Below are 21,585 nucleotides of genomic sequence, written 5' to 3' on the forward strand. Positions count from 1 at the left end.
TTAAAGGGGAGATAGAAAATTACTAGCAACTTCATCAAGAACCAGATGCAAAAGGAAATGAAGAGGACAGGGGTTGATACCTATGGTTCTTAGGCCAAATCGGCCTTTCTGTCTTTCTGTATGATCCATAAGCTAAGAATGGTTTTCACATTTTTGAATGGTCAAGAAAAAAAAATTAAAAGAATGAAATTCAAATTTCAGTATCCATAAATACGGTTGTACACAGACACACCCATTCATTTGCACATTACCTATGACTGCTTTCTCTTTGAGTAGTTCCACAGAGACCGTACAGCCTGCTAACATATTGTGGTCCTTCACAGAAAAAGTTTGCTGAGCCCTGAATGAGAGGGATAAAAAAGACTGAGGAAGAGCGGGATGAGGGTGGAGGCCAGTCCAGGTGGCACTGTTCTTTCCATCCATGAGGACATGCATATGGCACTAGGGGAGGCTAGAACGAATTCCTTGTGTTCTCAAAGAGATCAGGACAAGACACACAGACTAGGATATTCACTCATGAATTACCTAAGAGTTACATCGTATTGTTCAAATCCAAATTAAAGAATGAAATAAACATTTTTTGGAATTTTTATACATGTACTAGAGTAGCTGACAGGAAGCCTACTTTGTTATAAATTAAACCCTTCTGAAAAAGTACAGAAAGTCTGTGTGGTTCAGGAGGAAGAGGCAGGTACATAGAGAGATACATATGACAAATACATTTAAAAGATCTGTAGTGAGATGTGGGGCTGATGTGGAAGGCTAAACCTTTATTCTCGATTGTAAATACATCTGTAGTACTTAAGTATGGCAATAAGCACTTTTAGTAAATGAATAAAGCAGGAAAAATAGAAGATAGAAAAAGAAGAAAAATATGCCCCATAAAAGAATTATAACCACAAGTTTTGCAGGTTCCAAGATGATGAAAAATCACACAAATGTGATAGTCAAATTATGCAAGAAAAAGGAAGTGGAAGAGGCAAATCAGGAAATGCTTTGGAAGGACGTGACATTTGCAATAACCCTTTGATGATCAATAAGATTTGACAGGGTGAAGAGAGCATCGTCGGCCAAAGAAATGAACAAAGGCACAAGGGCGGGCTCTCTGGCCATGGCAAAAAAGGGTCTGCCCAGCTGTTCCTCAGGCTTATTAATTTTGGAAATGTGTCTGCAAGGATGATTTAGTTGTATAGACACAGACACACTTCACAAAATAATCAGCTGTAAAGGAACTTTTAGCTACTAACACAGATTGCAGCTTATAAGAAAAATAACAAAAGAAGAGAAAGAAGGACATTTCTATTACATTAATATAAATGCTGATGATATTGGACCATCTTGAAGAGTTCCAGCCACACTTGCTTAATGCTTCACAGCAGAATAATCCAAAGTGAATCAATCCAGAAAGTTCAGTTTCTAAATTAATTAGTAGCCATGCCTTTTTCTGGTGCAAATGAACTTCAGCAAACCCAGCTTCCAGGTTTAATGATGTTTATTTTGCTTTCCTATCAGTATAATCTACAAGTAATTGTCACCTGATAATAAAATGCCACTTCTTGGACCTGATTCCAGATTTCCTGAATCAATATCTCTGTAGGTGAAGATTGAAGGTCTATATTTTTATCAGGCTTCCAGGTGATATTTATGGACAAAAGATCAAAAGCCACAATTCTAGAATGTGCACAGCATAGTTTCATGGTATCTACTACTAATGATTGTACTAAGGACAAATGGAGATTAGAAGAGACATTGTTTCTAACTTGATCTTTCCAATCTAGTCACTTCGAATTAAAGAATTTAAGGTAACGTTCTTTCTGGCCCATCTATGCTCCATTAGGGACTCCTTGAACTTAGAATCAATGTTTCTGTTCTTTCCCAAATCTTCCTCCTAGTTTCTGAGAGAGGTAAGTAGAACAACTCACATAAAGCCTTTAACACAAGGCCTCCTACCTAGAGGATATCAATAAATGCTGGTCGCCTCCCTCCATTTGCTTCATGTCTTAAATCTCTAAGGTAATTTGTCTAAAGGATCCCCAAAACAAAGGTGAGAAATGATTGCAGGTCCTTAAAGTGCTGCCACAGTGACTCCAAGGCTTCTAGCCTCATGAGTCCTTTTCTGCCAAGTTCATGGTTGAAGGCAATGTACCCTTAGTGGTGCTAATTTTAATGGCTCCTTGCCCATTTCCAGGCGGTCATCCTCAAGCTTTTCTCTGAAGCAGTGGTTCTCAACTGTGGAACCCTCCATGTCAATGGGATCTGACGCTGAGGGCAGCACCCAACAAGCAATGCCACATCACTGCAGTTGAAGCAGGAGTATGAGGGCCTGAAACTTGCCCTCCTCAGCCCCTCTCTCCTCCTCCCACACCAGCTCCCCTCATAGGGAGCCCATTTTAAAAATTCTCCTCTAAGTCTTAGTCTTAGAACATGAGAGATGGAAGAAATGTGGTGTGAATGTTACAAAAGTAGCAAGAAAGGATTCTTGATCACTGGAAAGTGCAAAACCCTACAATGAAGGCTAAACAACCTTGAAACATTGCCTTTATTATGAAATGAATATTTAAAATAAAATTAACCTACCCACATTAAGTGACAGCTTTGAGAAAAGCTCCCACAAATCCTACTGCCCTGACACAGCTGGGACATTTGAAAAGGTGGCAAATGAAAAGAGAACAGGTGTAAAATCATATAAAGTTGGATAAAGGTCCAGAGCATTGTAACATATCAAAGTGACACTACAGGAAGAAACAGGGTTGTCTCAGAGATGTTTTATTATGGAATGTGAAGAAGCTGGGGCTTTCTCCCAAACCACAGGACCTGAAGGTCTGATGCTACCCCTCCCGGTGGGGCTGGGACCCTGGGAAAAGGGCAGAGGGGTAGGAAAAGCTAGGGAACAGAGAGAAGAAGAAGAGGGAGGGACACAGTCCAGAGAAGGAAACTTCAGGATGCCTATCAGAGGGGGACTCTGCATGAGTCATCAGCCTGAACTTAGTACCCATTTGTCATCAGCTAATTGCAAGACTTGCTTTCCAGTGAAGAACTGCACTTATACACCCTCTTATACTCGTAACACATGACCAAGAAGCTACATAATCCACTTTACTACACTTTAGTAACTCCCTTACCGTTTAGGGAAAAGCCCACATTGTTGAAAGTGGCCAATGAGGCTCATATTGGCCTCTGCAGACCTGGCCCTCACCCCAAATGCTTCTCCAACATTACCAGTTTCCCCTTCGCCTCCTACAACCATATCTTTTTGTTCTAGTCATACTTCTTTCCCTTCTTGATTAATTCATTCAACAAGTACTTATTGAGCACCTACTATGTGTCATGTAAATATACTATTTGCTAAATACCAGGACCTAACAAATGTCCATCCAGGAACAGCCCCCTGTCACCTTTCATTCACGCTGTCACACTCTTCCCCCTGCCCAGACACTTCTTCTGACCAGTTCCTACTATTCCTTCAGATATAAGGAGACTTTTCTTCACCATCCTCCTCTCTCTGACCAAGTAAGCTCTTCCACCATGTGCTCCCACAGCACACCTCCCCTCTTCCAGTCTTTATCACATTCTGTGTTGTTGCTAAACTCTCTACCTGTCTTCTTGGCTAGAATAGTACAGGTGGGAGTTTTGTGTGATCCAGCCTTTGCCAGGGCTGTTATCTGAGGGAATTACGCCCTACAAAAAATGGGTGACCATTTTCTCAATCCTCCCATGGACGGCACCTAGCAGAAAGAAGTTAATTCATGACTTTCTGTGGATGCCTTGGGCATTCTGGTTTAGTTCTCTCCGAGAACTCCTTGGGAAGGGCCAGCTATCCATCCAAGCACAGCATTTGGCACACGACGTCTCTCAAAAAATATTTGCTCAATTCAACTAAATGATTAAGGCCCCCCAGTGTGGAGACAAGGGAAAGGAGTCTCTTTGTCCTCTGAACCATTTAAATAAGATTGGTATAACAACATTACTTGCCCAGCTTATCGGAATAAAACTTGCAAGGAAAATCAGAGCTAGCTTTAAGATGCTGGAGAGCCAAATGGTCTGTGATTCTTTCAGTGCGAAAGGTGTACTGTTCCTATAGGTTCCAAGACGTAGAATGACTTCTCACCTTGCCTTTCTTCACTGTCAACATTTAGTCACTGGGCGCTTTTATTACTTTCCCTTGCAGATGCCTCTGTTTCTAATTAGAGCCAGGGGCCTGACCCCCGAGAGCTGATAACAATTTTGCCCCTAGACATACCTCATTGGCTAACTGGAAAAGGCAGGTTAATGGTGTCTGCACGGAAGGTGTATTATTAGAAGTGAGTCTGTGAAGCAAACTCCCCGTGACTCTAATCTTCGGAATGCTGACTCCTGAGGTCAGTAATTGGGCACCACAGAATTCACCAGAGCAGCAGGCCTAAGCCTGTCTTCAGACCTCTTTGAAATGCAGTTCCTGAGGTCAGGGAAATAATTGCTTCATTTGAAAGGAGTGGAAAGAGATGAGGGGAGAAGGAACAACCTTCATTATTTCTCCAGTTTATCAATGCACCATGTTCTCAATATCCCGGTCTAATTAAAATAACACAGGCTGCTTGAGAAACTCAATCATTTCCACAGTGATTCTTGTCAGTTTGCTCCTCCTGCCAGCTCAGAGATGCCTAACGGCAGATAAACCTAGAGTCTGGGACTCCTTCGCTTAGTCATTAATTTAGCAACCAGGGTGCCATGATTCTCATTAACGTTCTTTGCCCCCGTTATATTAAAACCCTTAATTAACAGGGAGGATATTTTAATGCAAGTGCTTTGCCACTTTCCAAAGAAAAATGCCAGTGTAATCAACTTGAACTCCTGACCACCACTCCTAATGCAAATCTACCTTTTTCTCCATCAGCTGGGCTGACTCCGGGCTCAGTTCACATTCCAGACACACAGGCCATGATAGCCTGGGTGCATGGGATCAGCTCTCCAGGAAGCGCTTGAATGTGGAATCATTCAGAGGATCCCTCTGAAATTCGGCCATTGTACTATGACCCTGGTCATCTGAGAAAAGTTCCAGTTAAGATCCTGAGATGAAGAAGGCAAGAAGGGACGAAGAGGAAAGGGGGGGTGTTGTTTTTTCTTTTGACTAATTCTGCATAATGTCCCATGGGCCAGACCTAACTCCGCCTCACAAATAAAGAGAAAAAGAAAAAGTGAGAAAATAGATATGAAAAATAAGCCAAAATTCAAATACTAGACAGAAAAGAAGTAGGGAGAAATTTAAAAAAAAAAAAAAAAAAGAATCAACCCCATCACAGCAGCGTCATTACCAAGTTCCCTGGCCACCTGAGGCACACACATTGCAGGAGACCCTGGCACGTATTCAGTCCTGGCTTGCTTCTATCACAAGGGATCCACTGTAGACATGAGGGGGCAACAGACAGCCTGCTTACTTCAGGGACCTGAGGCAGGGATCTTTAATTCCTGTGGCCTTGGGACTTTGGGGTCCTAAAATCCATGCAAGCCCCCACATCTGACTTGGTACTTGGTTCATGACACTTTCAGTTATATTTCCCAGGCTATCACTCTCAGAACCAGAGCTGCGTACCATCTGGGACTCAGGGTCCTTCCAGTAACCTGGCCCAGAATCTGCCAGCCCAGCCACTGAAATGTCCCCTTTAACCTGCCTTGTTGGTGAACCACTGGCTCTGGTTAGGACACATGACCTCAATGGCTTTGAGAGGCAGCCAGCATGTGTAAGTAATGGGGGACTAATAACATGAAAGGCAGGGTGGGGGATATAAACCAACCCCATTTGAGATAAGAAAAGATTTTAGAAAAAAATTCTCTCCTTGTGCCCTAAGGATGCCAAAATTATAAATGTTATCAAAATAATTTTTTAAATCATTTAAAATGTTTCTTTTCTGTTAATCTTAATTGCAAGGCAGAAGCAAGTGTTCCCTTTGCTTCTCAGGCCACAGCAGAAAAGTATTAGAAAGAAATATAACAAAGCTCAGAGGCTGAAATTTTAAAAATGAGATTCAGATGTGCCTATAAATCTGACAGAGAGATGGAAGGAGACCCTTCAAGCCCATGTGGGCAAAACATGTCTGGAATTTGGGCTGTGACCTCACCTGGCCACTTGCTTTATTAAATCTGCTGCTTTGGGGCACATGGGTCTGGGGTCAGCCAGGATGTACTCATCCCACTTACACCATGCAATATTGTTTGCTCGCCTTAGGGGCTGCCCAGCCTTTTGCCTCCTGCTCAAGTGTCTTGACTCAGTCAAACTCAAGGGGCAGGAAACTGAGCTGGATGGATCACTGGTTTGATCTCAAGTGACAAATCCCTTGTTGTGACTTCTTTCAGAAGCAGGAGACCGTTGGGGGTGGGGAGGAGACAAAATCAAAAAAGGGGCAAGAGATGAGTGTTCACCAAAATGACCTCCTGCTCCCACATGCTACTAGCACGTCTGCATATCTGTCCTGCTCTTGATGCCACCTGCATAGCTGCATATCTACCCAGAAAAAAACACGAAGAAGAGCCCAGGAGTGAAGCACAGGGAGGTACCATGAAAGAAATAGCAGGGATTCTGGAACCAGATAATTCCAGGTTCGACACCTCATTCCCTAGGTTAGGCAAGTGACTTAGCCTTTCTGTGCCTTGATTTTCTTATCTGTAAAATGGGGATAATAATATTCATGTGTCACAATTGCCAAGAGGAATAAATATAATATGCAATATGTCTAGCACAGACAATTGATCCTTTTTAAATAATATATCAGATCCTATTGCTTTCCTTTTCTGTACTTTCTAATACACAATTGTCAATTTAGTGGGTTAAGGAAAAGGAAGACCTGGGAGACATAATTCTGTTCTCTTCACAAGGGGCAAAATAGACAAGATGAAAGATGATGTAATCTTTAACCTGAGAATCATTGTCAGCAAGAAGAGATATTGTCAGCAAGAACAGAGAGTCATGTGACACTGGCCCTTTTACTGAAAAAATTATTATACATTTTTTTACAACCCAGTTGCCCAGCTGACTGAAATTATCACAATCTGTTAGACACATTTTCCAAAAAGCCTGTCTAGTCATGGAAGTGCCTTGTGGATAACCATTTTTTTAATAGGTGAATTTGCTTAATAGTTTAGCCCACAAGCTCATCCTACTAGAGTTCCAGGAATCCCCTTTCCCGTCTCCTAGATTACTGCCGTGTTACGAAGTTCAGCTCTCCTACCTTCTTATTAGACTGCAGAACTGCCATGAGGACCTGGAGAAAGGTCGGGGAGTGGCGGGGGGTGCTAGCTCGCTTTCTTCCTATGGTCCAGCTCTCCATCCCTGACAAAGGGCTTTCTCCATGGAAGGAGACAGTGAGGGTCTCCATTCCTTTACTGCTCCCTCAAGGCCCAAGGACACCTAGTGATTACCAATAATACTAGTCCAACTTCAATGTGTTAGGGATGGCCATTTTTATATATGCCCAAGTATAGACCAGTTAGCCGTTATAGATCTTTCTCCTGAACAAAGTGAAAGATACACCCCATGATGCCATAAACTTTCTGAAGTCTTCACCATCTCCGGTCTGAGTCTCCTGGAACACGATCACTCCATAAGGAACACACATAATTTCATAAGAACAGATAACAGTTTGCAACATGCACACACACACACACACACGCACACACACAAATTCTCCCAAAGAAACCCAGTTAAAACATAAAATATATGTTGCCAAAAATAAAACAAACAAATAAGAATGAAACTTCATCCTGGTTACTCCCCAGCTTTCCCCAACAGTGTTGGTGGCAGGGATACTTGCTCATTGTTCATTCATTCATTCATTCGTTCATTCGACGAGTAGTTGTTTGTGACAGGCACTCTTCTAGGAACCAGGGACAATGCCTGACCTCATGGAGTTTAAAATTAATAGTCTATTGTGATCCTTTCCAAGAATTACATATATATATACATTTAAAGAAAAAGAAAAAGTAAGCTTGTCTCAAAAGCTTGAATTCATGTATCCCTTCTGGGAAAATGGCACATTTCTAACCTTTGAAGTAATTATTTTCCATTTCTACCCATTTAGGCTTAAAAAGGGGACTACATCCTGGATACACATTACCATAGCCAACACTTGACAATTCTCGTAACACTGCTTCCTCTTCTAGATACTCACAGACCACCAATTTAATGATCTATTGCACTCTTAGCCAGGAATTACTTTTGTGGGATCCACCTTCTAAACTATTTTGAAAATAAAAATGTTTGCCATTTCAAATCTTTCAGCGTATCACCTAGCCTGCACAGAATATATTTGCATTGCATACTAAAATGTTCATTGAGTAATGGTCATTTATATTATAATGTCTTCTGGCATCCTAGGTTTACAGCTCCCCTTTACCAGTGAATGTTGCTAAGGATGTAGACACTAACATTTTGCCGAGCCTTTATTTAGTGACAGTCCCTGAGCTGCGATCATCACACAATCCTGTTTACTTCCCACAGAAAGCCCCATGAAGTAATGTCTTCACAGATGAAGACAGTGAGGCTCACTGACAACCTTCACAGAACTAGTCAGTGGTGGAGCCTAAAGTTGGCCTCAGGATTGTAAGTTGAGAGCTAAAATCTCAGAAGAGAGCCTCTCTTGGACTAGAGGCAGGAGAAAAGCAGGAGTTACTGACTAGAAGCTGAGGTTCATGACTTACCTTCACGCACACCCCTCACCCTCCAGCTTAGTGTGTTGCACTCTTGGTTTACTCAGCCAAGTATTGTTCAAACAGTGATTTCTCAAGTTCCATTGACTGGAGTGGAATTGGCAGTTCATTGTTTTTCTTTCTTCTTATTTCATTTACGTAGAAAATAGAAGACCTTTTCCACACAACACTCCACCAGTTTATAAGACACAGGCAGTAGGGTGAGGGAACAGGTCTTGAGAGCCCTCTTCCATATGCCACCCTTAAACTACTTTATTTCCCATTTGAAGGAGAAAAGTGAAAAAATTTCTTCACTAAAACTAAAGTTATCCTTCTTTAGAAGCTTTACAAATGGGGTAGAATCAAGCTTAGAGAATTAGAGAGCGAAAGCCCAAAAAGGAAGTGTCTTGGCATGCCTTCCTGCCCCTTATTGTGTCCTACGTTCTGAAGATACTGTATTTCATCCAAGAACCATCACCTCCTCCAAGAGGCCACCTTTGTCTGCTGTCTCCTGCAGATAGACTTTGTCTCCTTTATGGGACCCAAATGACATGTGTCAGGGAGCCAGATCAAAGCTCAGCAAGACCGCAAATGGATTTAGTCTCCTCAGGTCTGGACAATCTCCCTTCTACCCACATTTCATGGGCAAGCCTTTGGACTGCAGTTATGTCTAGATCTGTTGAGGCCTTTTCGAGACGTGTCAGGATTTTTTGGGGGTTTCCTTTTCAGCTAAATGCTCCAGCCTTGACTCCTCTGTGTCTGAGACCACTCAACTAAAAGCATATTTATTTCAGTGGGAATGTTAGAACATGGGGTGGGGGAGATTCTTTCTGCCCACAGCTGTTTCAAACCTTAGACGTTCAAATCTCCAAAGCTAACAGATCATCACTCAAGTTGATGGATCTGATTAGAGAACATATGCTCTTTCATGATCACTGGGATTTGGTGCCATCATCACAAACAACCTCTTAGATGAAAATGAGCTGCCACTAATCTTACAGTGGGTTAAAAAAAGAAATTGAGCGTACATCCTCTTCTTCCAACCAGAGTTCAGGGGTAGAACTCTGAAGCTTCTTTGCCTAAAATACTTCTCGTGGTGACCCTTTAAGCAAAGTCATCCAGTTGGTGCTCACCACAAACTCTACAAGGATCTTGCATTCCAGACTGAGTATTAAAATATAAATTATTTGAAAACCTTGACCAATTAAAGATGCATAACATCTTACTTGACTGGAAGATAATAATTGGTGATAGAATATCTATTCTATTCCTTATTTCTGGAAATAAAAATCCTCTCAGAAATACTAACTTTTCCTCAAACTTTTTTTTCTGTCCCCAAAACAGAGAGATAAAAGGAAAAAAACACAATCCCTTAGTCACAGAAGCAATTCTGGGTGTAGTTTGGGGTTGCGGGGGAAATGGGTGTCCCATAAAGGGGTGACAGGCTCTGCAGTATCACAACTGGTGTGGAAGAGACTATAAAAGCCGCGTGAGTGATTAGGATGAGCCCATCCATCTGCAATGATAGTTCTTGTATTTTAGTGATTGTAACGTATTTCTAAAGCAAGTTTAGCAGTTTTTACTAAGAATACACGCCATTTTTCTCTTCTTTTCACGAGCACTGTAACATTTTTTCTCTTACATGTATTCTCTATCATTTAACCAAATTTGCATATAAAACTGTTAGACGAGAGTGAAATATTTAATTCACATTATTTTCTTAAGCTAGCCCTAAACACAATAAACATAAATGGCCTAGAGTTTTAAAAATACTCTAGAATGCAAACATAAAATAAATCATCCATTGCTTAATGACTTTCATTTAAATAACTTGCAAATAGATTTATTCTGCCCCACTCTCTCCTTACACCCATATAGAAAAATAAAAGCAAATCATTTTTGTTTGAAATAAAATCCTGATCTCTGCTGCATTCATGACTGTTGAAAAATACAACATGCAGTTAGCAGAATCTCCTGGGTGTGAACTGTTAAATTTAAGTCAAGTAATAATCGAGTTAGTAATTTTCCCAAATTAGAAGCTTAACTTAGACCTTTCATTTCTAAAGAACCTGACTTCCTGTCTTCATCTTCATTCTTAAGACAACACCAGAAGAGAAGTTGGAGGAGTTTGCAGGGGAATTTTCAGTCTAGGCCAAGCAGCATAGCTTTGAGCTTGTCTCATTATCTGTGTGCTTGGAGCTGGCACAACCAGGAAGGAAACACGGGATCTACTCACGTCTTTGTCATTAAGGAGAAACCTGGTTCTATGTACACACACACACACACACACACACACACACATCCCTCATTTGCTGTCTGGCCTTCAAACAAGCATCATCACATGGCCATGTCAAGGAAACAGAAAGGGAAACTGCAACCTATATTGGCTTAAACCTACTTACAAGAAAAAAGAGATGACCTATGCACAAGGTGTTTTACCTTTATTCCAAGTGGCCAGCGGGAGAATTTGCATGAAATGAGCCAATTTTGTACCTTTCTAAACGATGTGAATTATTAATGTTTTTAATCATAGAATTCATTTTGATCAAGTGTCTACGTCAATCTCCGAGGAGTTTCCTCCTTTTTTTCCTAGATTAAAAGAAAAAAAAAAAAAATCATGGGTCCCAGAAAGGTAAAATAATCAAGTTGAAATCACTATATTTGGAGAGAGGGGTGTGTCTTGTGGACACAAGCCTTCCTGACTTTTGAAGCTAGATATTTTGGGGGCCTCTCAGGTGGAAGTCTTAAAAGTGGAAGTAACATGTGGGGTTCAAACCCTTGGCACCTCAGGGAGAAGCTGGGAGGTGGGAGTCCTCCAGCTGTGTGGCATAACACCAAGTGGGGTTTATGGCGAGGCTGTGTCTCTGCCTATTTTATCACTTCAGTATGGGTTTTTGTCTCGTTTGCCCCATGTGTAGCACTCACCTTCTGGACTTCTTTCACAGAGAATCGTTCTTTTGTAGCTATAGATTTGGTGTGTCCATGAGAGGTGAGTTCAGGAGCCTCTTGCCATACCAGCTTGAACCGGAAGCTGAATCACTATTGACATTCAGGAATAAGAGGAAATTGGGATGGAAGGTGGGAATAAGGGTTCATAAACACATATACACATACTCTTGCTTCAGCAAAACTGTCACAGGATTTCTTCCTGGCATTCTCATTCCCATAGCTCTCAGGTTGAGCCAAATTATATGAATTGCTTGATTTCATCTATTACAAGCCTATGTATCTGATTTGCACAAGTTCACAAAGATTTTGTCTATTTTCCCATGAAATTCATAAGTCAGTTACTCTATAATGGCTCGATGGCCCAATGCCTCGGGCCCGCTGACACCTTGGAGGGCACTGAGAGTCTCTGCTTTCAGTCCACCCCAAAACACCCCAGTCCTGACATCAGTAAACATGTATTCCCTCCGTGTCAGCAGTGAATTACTGGGGAGAGCTGGGGACACCCCACTGCTCAGTGTCACTATATAGTGGTTCTAAATTTATTTCTCCAGGCTGTCACTTTTTCCAACTTTACTTATGGCTCTATGACCAGGGAAGTACACAGTGTTGAGAGGAACCAGGCTGCACACACCCTGAGGTCACTCACACATCCCAAACCGCCTGTGGCTGAATCAGCAACAGGCCAAAACATGCGCAAGGATACAGATGTTTTTCTTCTCATTCTCACCTTCTGTTCGTGGAGTTGGAGATACAGTTGCTGGCGAAGTGGGAAAAGGCAGTAGTTGTCCTATCCACATGTGTCCTAAATCTGCTGCCCTGCTGATGACCCCCTTACATCTCCATGGACTCAATTCCCATCCCTCAAATTTCTCTCTATCAGTAGATCTTGTGAAGATGAACTAGCCTCTGACTTCAGGAATGCAATATTCTCCTACAAACTGTTTCCACAACAAGAGAGCAATGCCAGCTATGAATCTTAGGACATGGATCCAACAATTCTTTTCAAAAAGACAAAATAACAATGTCCAGTACAGCAAGAATGTACAACTTAAGTGAAAGTAGCTAATGAAAATGTATTACCATTATACCCAGAATAAAAGAAATATTTTTGAAGAAGTAAACTGAGCTACCTGCTAGCAGCTTAGTTTCAGCCACCCATATAAAAAGATTACTACGGATTCACATAATGAAACTAGTATTAATTAGCTAATTAATGTATTATTGCTAATAATTTTAATCATGTTTAAGAGACTCTTCAAAGGCACAATATAATTATCCATGATTCATCTCACTAGTGGTTTCCACCTATGGCCTTACTAAATACTAAATACTGAGATGGCAATGGTAAAATTAAAGCATCTTAATTAGAAGCCACAAAATAAATATGCTATGTGGCCATGTATCTATTTTGATTCATTTTATATGTAAATATAATTGAAGTTTGGGTGTCTGGTTTTAATTGTGCATTTCCTCTTACAAAAGTTTAATTAATATGATACTGATGAATAAACCTTTTTCTTCTCAGCTCTAGATTGATTTAATAAGCTAAGAGGGAAGCAAAACCCTGCATTTAAGTTGGAAGGACGTGTGACAAAGGCAGTGAGGGACAGCTGGGATGGAACGTCAATGGCTCTGTGATGTTAGACCAGTCACCAAACTTCTCTGTTACTCAGCTTCCTAATCTACAAAGTGGGAGTAATAACAGTGTCTCTCTCACAGAATTTTTGTGAGGATTTAACAAATTAATACATGTAAAGATCTTAGAACAGGAAGCACGTAGTAAGAACAGAGTAAATATTAATTGCTTTTGTAATTTAACGGCATTTTCAACCACTTACTTGACTTTTGGATTTGATGGCACCTCAAAATCAACACAGCTAAAAAGGTGTCACCGTTCTTCTCTTCAGAGCAGCTCCCCCTTCCACCCTCCTTAGTAATAAAACTCCAGGGCAGCAGTGCCACTATCTGATAGCCATAAAAGTGCCACCAAAATAGTTGATTCCTCCTGCAACCGGCTCTGCCCTGCTATCCAAATTGTCACCAAAGCCTCTTGATTCTTCCCTCAAAAACAGTCACCTTGTCACTTCCTCTCCATTCCAGCTACTATATTATGTTATAATAAGAAATATATATTTGGTCTTTGTCCCTGGTTCCTGGCACTTTGAAGAGACTCTTCAAAAGCATGGCAATATTAGGTATTATTATTCATAATTTATCTCACTGCTGGTCTCCACCTATGGCCTTACTAAATAATAAATACTGCTGCTCTTAAAACCCTTGGAATCCTCTAAGTGATAGGATGATAGGAGTGTCTTTTGTTATTCATAATTAGTCCTTTCATATACCTGAGTTTATGCTAATGACTTTACTCTCAGAAAATGGGGACTGGTTGCCAGAGCAACCAACTAAATGATTAGAGGTTTGGAACTTTAGCCCCACCAACCCCCAACCTCTGGGGAGGGAAAAAGGGCTGGGGATTGAGTTAATCACCTATAGCCAATGATTTAATCAGTCATGCCTAAGTAATGGGACTTCCATAAAGATCCTAAACAAAAGGATTTGGAGAGCTTCCAGGTTGGCAAACATATCCACATGCTGGGAAGGTAGTGCATCCTGGGGACAGAAGTTCCTGTGCTCACAATGCTTCCAGACTTTCCCCTACATACCTCTTCATCTGGCTATTCCTTTGTATCCTTGTAACATCCTTTATAATGAACAGGTAATACTAAGTAAAGTGTTTCCCTCAGTTCTGTGAGCTGTTATGCAAAGTATCAAACATAAGGAGAGAGTCATAGGAACCTCTGCTTGTAGCAAGTCAGAGATTAGTGTGGGCAACCTGGGGACCCACTACGTGTGATTGGCATCTGAAGTAGGAACAGTTTTGTGGGACTGAGCCCTTAACCTGTAAGGTCTGCACTAACTCCGGGTACTTAGTATCAGAACCAAATTAACTTGTAGGACACCCAGTTGGTATCCACAGAGAATTGGAGAATTGCTCCATGTGGAAAAGCCATACATTTGGTGTCAAAGTGTTTTGAGCAGAGAAACAGTTTTCCTTCACAGGCTCCACATGCCAATGGAGACTCGTTACTTCAAAGCTCAGTCTCTTCTGGTTAGCACCCCTTGCTCAGGAATGCAGCCTTCCAGTTTGTCAAAAAGACACTGTCAGCTGTATCTTCTTAAAGTGCTGCTGCCATTGTGTCACCTTCCATCTCGAGCTCTTTGCCTGGCACTCAGGACCCTCAACATTCTGTCTCCAAACTACCTTCCAACCTGGGCTGTCACTATTCAGAGTCGATTTGCTCTGAATGGGCTGCTCGTTGACACCTACGTTGTACGGTGCTTCAGTAGCAAGAAGCAGAGCCTCACCCACTGTCACCTTCAGTTGATGGGGAAACGTATATGGGGAATACAGAGGCCAGGACTTGTCTCAGCAGTCATGTGCTTTGTTTCAAACATTGGGTTGCCAGAAAAAATACAACACTGGCGACATACTTATTCTAAAAATCATTTGTTGCTTATCTGAAACTCAAATTTAACCAGGTATCCTGTTTTATTTTGTGTTGTGTTGTTGTTATTGTTTTGTTTTTTTGTGTGTGTTTACTGAAGCTGGCAACCTTATCTCACATACAACCAAGAGGAAATCAGGGACTTTAGTTTACAATGGCAGCTGCAGTGTCCCAATGAAAGAAGTCTCAGGGTCCAAATCCGCTAGGGGCAAGGAGAGTAATGTGAATGCAGCAGGGCCTGTGCAAGACGATATATGGCAACTGACACTGGTCTCAAGTGTTGGAGGAACACCCCAAGAAGCAGTAGAAACTTATAAACTGGTGTGCACTACTCATACTCTATCTAAAGCAAGTAAATGCTACTCATCCCCAGCCATTGTTACCATCAGGGATGTGGCAGTAATATCCAAAAAAATTCTTCAATGTTTGAGAGCTCTCTATCTGAAAACTTTTGATGTTTTAATATTCACAACTAATTTAATAACAAAACAATGTTCTGGCAACCCTGTGTGGACAGACAGAAAAAAAAGGGTGCTGACTGCACTAACTGACCTGCAGGCTACCATCTGTTGCCTCGGCTCTATAGGACCTCTGGAGGTCAGTCTTCAAATGGGAAGAGGTATCCTCTGCCCCAACTGTGATCTGCCATTACAGTGGCTTTGCTGCAATTCTGCTCTCGACCAATGGACTCTCTTGGTACATCTTGATCTGAATTCTATGAAAGAGAGTATCTGATTGGGTTGGACAATTACCTTGTAGCATATAGGTACAAGCACTCTTCTTGGTCATTGGCCAACTTAGAGAAGTATCCTCTCTAGTCCAATCAGCTGTACTCCTGGAGGAGCATTACAAAGTCCAGACACCTCACCTCTCTCTCGCTCCAGCTCTCTGAACGCAAGTCATACTGGCCTTCTTTCAGTCCCTCTTTCTGCCATCTTCTTTCCCACCACAGAGTATCTTATATTGCTTGTCTGTTCTCTCATCACCAAATTAACACTTTCAAGTACTTCAGATCTCAGCTCAAGTGTCACTTTCTCGGGGAATTCTTCTTTGGCCTCTCTGAATAAGACAAAGACCATCACTATACACTCTTATGCTACCCTGTGCCCAGCGATGGTATTCAAGACATTTACTGGTACTGTGCAGATATTGAGCAAGAGAACGTAGGTCCAGTCAGAATGTACACTGAGACAAGATCCTGGAGGCTTCCTGCTGAGCCAAGAATTGACCATTTAGTGCTAACTCATGGAGAGGAGCAGTGCTGGGGTGCTGGAGATGGGACTGGAGGGGCCTGGGCCACAGGGGTAGCATTCGGGGGCTCAAGGCAGCAGCTATACTGGCCTTTTAATTATGTACTGTTGTGTAAGAAACCTCCCCAAAACTTAATAACTTAAAATAACAATTTATTCTTTCTAATTTTTGCAATGTTGGCTGGTTTCATCTGAATGGTTTTTCTGCTTCATGTGTTTCTACTGGAGTAGAAATGTCAGAGATGACTTCTTCAATAACATGTCTGCTGTCTTACCTGCGATGGTTGAAGAGATGAGACCTGGCTGAACATCATGCTCTCCATGTGACCTCTCCCTATGGCTAGCTTGGTTTCCTCAGTGCTGTGGTCTCAGGATATTGGGCTTTTTCTATGGCTTCTAAAAGGGTAGAAGCAGACGCCATTAGTTCTCTTAAGGCCTTGGCTCAGAAGTTTCATAGCATCCCTTCAGAGCATTCTTCTGGTCAAAGCAAGTCCCAAGGCCTGCCCGATCCAAGGATAGGGAAAGACTTCACCTCTTAATGAGTGGAACAGCATTTGGCACACAGAGAGTAGGCCATTTGAAGAAAATATCCACTATGATCAGTATGTATGCATTTAAATAGTGGCTTAACATCAGCCAAGTATGTGCCTCTTCTTTAGGTGACTTGCAATTTTACATTTGTTTGTGATATATTTGATTAGTGTCTCCAAGATGGCAGAAACTGTGACTGTGTTTGCTCTATTGTCAGGCCTAGTGGCTGACATACTGCAGCATTTGATTAGTATTTATTGAATGAATGAATGAATGAATGAATGAATGTCCCCTTTGAAAAACAGCAGCCAAAATCATCACTGAACTGCTTTAGTGACTGATAAGCTTCAGCTTTTGTGTGGCGAAAACTTGATAAAGGGTTTTTTAAAGGGGGAAAAACGGAATGTTTAGTGTCAGAGTTCTCCTTGGCAGAAGAACTAGTTTTGCTTAAAGGCACCAGAATGTATATTTTGGCACCAATACCATGTGGCATGGGAGGCAAAGGGAAGAAAACTGAATGGATAAAGAAAGATTTAATACAATAGGTTTCTCCTTCCCTCTCCTGTTTTATGGATATTCGTAACACCCAGCACAGATTCCCTACAACTGATAAAATCATCAATAAGAGGAGCCACCCACCATGAAGACTTGACCTCCCAGGAAGTCTCTCTTTAGGCAAGAAAGAATGCCTTCTTCCAGCTTGGAATTCTTAGCGTGAGGTAAAGGTTTTACTTGGGAGGCAGCCCTGCGGTAAAGAAAAGAACAGGAGTCAGAAAAAAAAAAAAAAAAATGGATTCTTTTCCAGCTTTGCTGCACTCTAAGGAATAGCCCCCAGTAAATCACTTCTTGCACTCAGCTGCCCTCCAAAATCTGCTGGGGGCTCAGCTAGCTTCAGATATCAACTCCTCCTGACCATCTTAACTAAGTCACACTGTGTTTTTTGCAGGGCGTGACAATCCCACCCTTCTCACCTTTGTCCCCACTAGCCATGCCCATCTCCTGCTAATCCAGCCTTGATTATCTGAGAGCATCACTAATTCGGCCCATGCTCATCTGCTGCATCCGTTCGCTCACCAGGCATTGCAGTGTTTGCATCCAGGGCCCCAGTCTCCTGTTTCCATTCCAGGCCCCCTGCAACTCCCCGGTCTAGGTCCTCTGGGAACCCTGCTCTGTCTTGGTTCCCATGATCCCTAATTCCAGGCTTCCTCACTTCACTGCTCCCAAACATTTCCAGCTCATCTTACATCATGAGAACAGACCTGGTGGCTGTCCACCCAGGAGCCAGAAGTAGAGTTACCACTTACCATGAAGCCGGTGAAGCTTAATCTCCCCCAGGTCACTCACTCTTCTGGGCTCCTTTCCAAAGTCCAGAAGAGAAGAGCATCTCACTTTCAAGGTTAAATGCGAGTAAGATATTTTCAACACAATTGGTTTTGACTACTATTGTTTCCTTCCCCCACATATCCCCTCATATTGAAGAGTAGCAGGGTGTGGGTGGGTAGTTTACAGTTCACTGATAAGGGGAAGTTAAGTTGGGGGTACACTTAGCTCAGGTTTATTAGAATAAGTTTCTGTGTTTCACTTCAAGGTAAACCTGCACTGGTTAAAAGCAAATAGGGAGGTTTAGGAATCATTTCGATTACACTCAGAATATTTTTTTTATAAATAAATTTATTTATTTAAATTAGTTTCAAGTAGACAGTACATTGGTTAGACATCTATAATGTTCATAAAACGATCCCCCCAATTGCTCCCTGGCCCTCCGTTTAGCCATCATATTAATGCTAACTGCATTCCCTCTTCCACGCTCCCTGTGCCCAACTATTCAGAATATTTTTTTAAGCAGTAATATATTAAGAAGAAAAGATAAATTGTAAATAAAAGTAATGAATAGACTCTTGAATTATTTGATAATTTAATTAATAATTCAAATCATGTGGACACACTGGAAACAATTTTAATTTCTTAATGATTCGACACAAAATGCTGACATCAACAAATTTAGCACAAAACTCACGATATACATTGTAAAGAGGACATCGACAACTATTTTAGGAGTGTCAAAAATGAAAAGCGTATTTGAGATTAGCCAACACACAAGACAACTTGAAAAACTCTGAGATCTTACAGCTCATTTATGAAAGAAACTGAATGGTGGTTTCTTCAATTTTAGCAACAACTTTAAATCTTTACATGGCATTACCAATAGCAAGTTATCAGCAAAAGTTAAAAAGAAACTTTTTCAAACTACCAATTTAATAAAAAATTTTAATCTGTCATGCTGAGGAAAGACTTTTATAATGTTTCTATCATTGCTACAGAAAATGATATACAAAACCATTGTCAGGTAAAAAGGCTTTTGAAAGAGTTTCATAGGGATGTGACAGGCAGTTACTTAAAATGTTACTATTTTTATTTATTTTATTCTTAATTTTGTATTATCTTTTGTATTATCGCCTTTGTATGCCTTTTTTAAAGAGGGATCCCAAAATGTATAAGCACTGAGCCACATAAAGTCTGATCTACCTTGCCAGTAGCAAATACACCTTTCTCTCTCCTAGAAGAATATAAATTTTCAGGGACCCGCTTTCTTCTGTGTAACCCTGAGTCTCAAGGGAGATGGCTCCAGCCTCAGTTTCATGAAATGGCATTCCTTCCGCCAGCAACTGCTTAGGCATACACATGTGATGTAATTCCGGCCAGTGGATAAGAAGAAAGATCTAAGGGGGATATGGAGAAAGGTTTACTTCTCTGATTTTTTTTTTTTTTTTAAAGCCATGCAGGGTAGGATGCCCTATCTTTATCATCTGGCCATTTTTATGTTTGGATATGATGTCTGGAACTGTAGCAGCCATCTTGTGACCATGAAGAGAGCCAGTCTCAGAACAAACCATCAGAGAATGGCAGAAGAAAAAAAGCCAACCTAGGTCCTGCATTTAGATTTCTACATGAAATAATAATATATTTTCTTTTTGTTAAAGCCAGTGGAATCAAGTTTTCTATTACTTGCAGCTCAAACTGTCTCAGCTGATACACTTACTCTCATAGCTTTTCGTGGCCTCCAACAAGTTTCTTATGGATCATTTTCTAGATTCTCTGTAGTCTTGCCCTACCCTATCTATCATACCGTATTTCCAAGTTTCCCCAACCACATACCCTCCAATCTTAATGCTCATACTCTCCTCTCTAGTTTGCTGGCCCCTTTACCCTCAGAGTACCATATCCATCCCAAGCTGTAAGATCCACATGAAGCCTTTTCTGATTCATTCAGCTTACTTATCTCTCTCTTAGATATATTTCTATAACGTCTATAGCTCTCTATCATATAATATAGCATATATTATTATATTACATGCTTCATAGGACTGAAATCGCCTAAAAAAAGGAGGAGGGGCTCACGTCAGCTCAGGAACAGCCATTTCCCCTGGTATCACTAGTTTTCCAGTGATGGTGTCTTCAGTCAGATAACATCCTACCTTTCTTTACTTCACTCTATGGTAAGATCCTTCTCCGGGAAGTTGATACTCACTTGAAAAAATAAAACCAAAATATTTGAAAGGTTCTTCTAAACAGAAGACATCCTTGAACATTATGTGTAATCTGTGTATAGTTTCTTGAGGATCCTTGGGGGCTACGGCCATTGAGACCACCCATAGATAAAGTGGTCGGGGAAGCCAGTACCCACCTCCCAGCCCGAAGAGATGCACATGGGACTGAGTTCTCATCTGTACAAAAAGAAATGATGGGTGCTGGATCCCAACTCTGGTCCTTCCAGGCACTGAAGGATGCAACCATACTGACTACATACAGAGGGGGCAGTAGCTGGCTTATTTATTTTATATAGATAGTCTATCACAAGCCTAACTCCAATGTCACCGACCATGCTTTGCCCACCAAACCAATGATGTCTTTGGAAACTCAAGAGCTGTGCTGTCCGATATGGCAGCCACTAACTATATGTAGCCCCTTAAATTTTATTTAATTATAATTAAATACAATTTAAAAAATAGTTCCTTGGTTGCACTAGCAACATTTCAAGGGCTCAGTAACCACACATGGCTAGTGGCTACCATAATTCTTTAACACAAATACAGAATATTCTCATAATTGCACAAAGTTATACTAGACAGCTATATTTTAGAATGCCGAGATTTGAAAGCAGGACACCATCCGGGATGTAGTCTTGACAAATGATACAGTTTCTTAAAAAGATTTCAAAAGACAGAGGGGGAAATTTATAAATACTTGTCAGATATGTCAAACAATGACAATGTGTGGACCTTATTAGGATCAATTCTAATACAAAACTATAAAAGTATGTATAGTAAGTATGAAAGAATTGGAATTTCAGCACTTCAGAATTGATATTAATGACAGACTTATCTTTTTTTATAGATTTACTTCAGTATGATAATGGTATTGTTGTTATGGCCCAGTAAAAAGTTCTTGTCTTTTAGGAATGCATGGTGATGTACTTACAGAAGAAATAATGTTTGAGCTTTGCCTGAAAATAAATCAGGAGGGAGAATAGATGGGCCTGTAGATAAATAGAATTGACCATTGATGGTTGATGATTATTGGCTCTGGGTGACACAGGTATTAACTTTATTATTAATAAAACTGGCTACCTTTGCTTTTGTTAAAAATTGTCCACAATGTAAAATTTAAAAAGAGAGAGAGAGAGAAAG

The 21,585-nt window shown here is 41.0% G+C and overlaps 1 long non-coding RNA gene across 2 annotated transcripts in view; it reads right to left on the reverse strand.

The window, feature by feature from the left end:
* The window catches only part of LOC120612940 (uncharacterized), a 57,823-nt gene extending 41,063 nt beyond the window's left edge, over positions 1–16,760 (reverse strand). The window contains exons 1-3 of one of the 2 annotated variants that reach the window (XR_005655571.1): positions 16,642–16,760; positions 11,584–11,697; positions 11,098–11,247 (exon numbers count right to left, since the gene is read on the reverse strand). This is a non-coding gene — a long non-coding RNA (uncharacterized LOC120612940). The remainder of the gene's footprint in view (positions 1–11,097; positions 11,248–11,583; positions 11,698–16,641) is intronic. The other variant, XR_005655570.1, reaches the window with a different exon arrangement.
* Positions 16,761–21,585: the final 4,825 nt, after the last annotated feature.

This window comes from Pteropus medius, unplaced genomic scaffold (genome assembly GCF_902729225.1).
Source record: "Pteropus medius unplaced genomic scaffold, Ma_sr-lr_union100, whole genome shotgun sequence".
Taxonomy (NCBI): domain Eukaryota; kingdom Metazoa; phylum Chordata; class Mammalia; order Chiroptera; family Pteropodidae; genus Pteropus; species Pteropus medius.